This window comes from Gavialis gangeticus, unplaced genomic scaffold (assembly GCF_001723915.1).
Source record: "Gavialis gangeticus isolate Ggan-Ray unplaced genomic scaffold, GavGan_comp1, whole genome shotgun sequence".
Lineage (NCBI taxonomy): Eukaryota > Metazoa > Chordata > Crocodylia > Gavialidae > Gavialis > Gavialis gangeticus.
Window position 1 is genome coordinate 149568122 of NW_017729032.1, and position 2921 is coordinate 149571042.

Sequence of the window (2921 nt, forward strand, 5' to 3'; positions counted from 1 at the left end):
AAAGGCTTTACAATGCTAATGGCCTATTCTTTATTAGGAATTTTGGCTAAAGACTCACAATTATATATAATAATTGATGGAAAGTCTATCTATGTATTTAATTAATTGGGTTTACTTTGAACCATAATTTCCCTTCCTCTCACCTCCACCCACCCGCCTGCAAAATCAGGTGTCCTAAAAGGGTAAGAGGAAAAAAAAAAAGCAAAAAGCAAAAACAAATCATAGATATAGTGACATAAGGTTTGACATTAAAACTTGATCATTATGTTTTGAAACTGTATTCTTTGTTGGCTGATCATATGAGCATGGCTAGAGAAAACTTCCAATGTATAATCAGCAGAGAAAAGGAATGTGAGCAAAGGCCATTTAATATCTATTTTATTTAAACTAATTTTCTTTTCCATTCTTTAAGTAGCAAAGGTTAGGAAGTGGGAATTGAAGGGGAGTTTTTGGGGGGCGGGTTGCTTATTTAAGTTCCTTTTTATGTCACATTTTAAGTTTCCATTCTTAATTCACACAAGTCTTTGAAATGGGGAAAAACAACAGCTGACGGTAGTTAACAAAGACAAAGTACTTCATAATATCTAGTGTTTTGAGTGTGTAGGTAAGACAAAGAACCTAAATCTCAAACTTTACATTAAAGTTTTTTCTTAGGAATTCTTCCACTCCTACCATGTTTTATTGCAGAAAATGTATCTCAGATGCTATTTTTCAGTTTCGGGCTTAGGAAAATAAAAACTGGAAGACAACTGACTCTGAAACGCTTTTTATAAAAAGAAAGTCTTTCAAAGGAGAAGTAGTAGTTGTGACTTTCAGAAAGCAATGGCAAGTTTTTTTTAAAACAGTCTCACTTTATTTCATTCTGAGTAAGGACAAGATATGTTCCAGATATCACTTCTTTTTCCCCTTTCTTCTTAAGGAAAGAAGTATGACTTTGCAGCTCAATGGGGCTTTCTTTTGATGTTTAGTTCTCCTTTAATCTGGATATTTTGTAGTCATTTTTATTTAGTAAATCAGGGTTGCATTAAAAGAATCAAGCAAACAGCAGTCTTAACTTTATTAGGACTTAAGGACATTTTCCAAGGGTTATTATTTTCTGGCTGCAATCAAAATCTATTTCCATACATAGCATTTAGAGAGCAAGCAAGAAGTATTTTACTCACTCATTAAGTATTATAATCTGCTTGCAGATGTAGGACTCCAAAGTGCAAATTGGTCAGGATTCCTAGCCATAGTTATCCTGCCTATTTTATTCTGTTTCAAACTTTTAAATTAGCAAAACAACAAGTTGGACAAACATTTACCAAGGCATCCCTCAGTTCTAAAGGACAGAAAGAAAGCATTTTCTTGCTCTATGCCAGTGGGTCCCACACAAGGTACTCCTTGTTAAACGTAAGGCACCCTCAGAAAATGCTAGTTCTTTCAGCTCAGTTTTTGATTACAGAAAAATAATAGAGCAATTCTTCTCCTGCAAGGAACTCAGAAGGACCACAAGAAGTCAGAATGTTTTTGATGCTATGAATTCCTCTTTGAAATATCTTGGTTTATCCTGTAAATCATGTGGAAGTGTTTACGCACCTGAAACTGCTAATATTGAGTGGCATTCTCTTGCACCCTTAAAAGGATCTCACCGCACCTTCAGGGGCTCCAGCACCTTTGTTGAAAAGCACTGCTCTAACACTGCTGATTTCAGGGGAAAGAGTAGAGGTGTAAAAACTCCTGGTCTTAGAAAAAACGTACGTCCTTATAGATCTGTTTTTCTGCTGATACTGAGAAGAGTTCCTAGTACGAGGCAGTTATCTGAGTTACTACGATTATATGTAACTGTCTATAATAGCAAGTTGGGAATGTTATCTTTTCACAGAGATCGCGTATCTAGAAAGTGCATCTCAAGTTCGTTAATAAGCATCTATTTCTGCAGTACCGATGATATTTTTAAAGAAACAGATAAGTTTCCGTAACCACAGGAGGGGGGCGGAGGTGAGGAATAGATTTTTATTCCTGTACCATAGTATGGGTGGGCCTGATGACAAGCCTTGTAGTAAGGTTTTTTTTTTCTGAACCTATTTGTTAGTATGTAGTGCCAAAGTTCAGGAAAGAATATCAGCCCGGTCTCAAAACTCACAAGCCGAGTCAGGTATTATATCCTATTATAGCCAGCTAGCAAACGCTTACGCAGATGGGAAGAGAGCAAAAGAACAGGAGACCTTTACAAGGTGGAAACAAATGAACTTCTCTAGTCCTGGGAAATTACATGAAGTGCGGTTAGAAAAGAGAGCGAAGGAGGGGAGATTTCCCTTGCTCTTTTCCTTGTAAAACCCCGCTTTGCAGATCTTAGATCGGTGAGCACCTATAGTCCATGGCCCGAAATCACCAGCACAATGCCTCTCCCTCGACCTGCCGCCCCAGGGGACCCCTTACCCTGGTGGCTCTTTGCTCCATCATAGGACCTCTGGAAAGCAGGAGAAGGCCACTATCTTCGCGCACAAATGGCAGGCATGCCCCTGGGGCATTTTGCTGCTTCCTATAAACTGGCTCAGGGGACCCAGCTTAGCCTGGTACGGGAGGGGGCCGCTAGCAAGCACTCCTTGAGGGGGAGGCTCCCAGACAAGCAGAGCTGGGAAGGACCACACAGGGTCATCTCGTCCTGCCTCTGCTCAGGGGAGGATGACCCCGGACTCCTGCATCCCAACCAAGCCTGTGGCCCCGCAGCTCCTAGAGGCTCCCAAGCAGGGAGACTCCCGCGCTGCCCGGGGCAGCCTGCTGCAGGCCGCCACGCCCTACTCCTAGCCCTCTGCCCACCCGCAGCCTGTCTGTAAAGCACCTGAAGCCCGACAGCGGGTCCCGCAGCCGCCTCTTACCTTGTGCCCGGGGCCGCGCCGCAAGCCGCGCCGCGGAAAGCGCTCCTCCCCGCGCCCGCA

General features: G+C 42.4%; 1 protein-coding gene across 1 annotated transcript in view; it reads right to left on the reverse strand.

Moving 5' to 3' along the window:
• Nucleotides 1-2920, reverse strand: part of IL18R1 (interleukin 18 receptor 1) — a 60025-nt gene extending 57105 nt beyond the window's left edge. Inside the window, exon 1 of the mRNA XM_019525499.1 lies at nucleotides 2862-2920. The gene's annotated coding sequence lies outside the window, so the exon portion shown is untranslated. The remainder of the gene's footprint in view (nucleotides 1-2861) is intronic.
• Between the last annotated feature and the right edge of the window lies 1 nt (nucleotide 2921).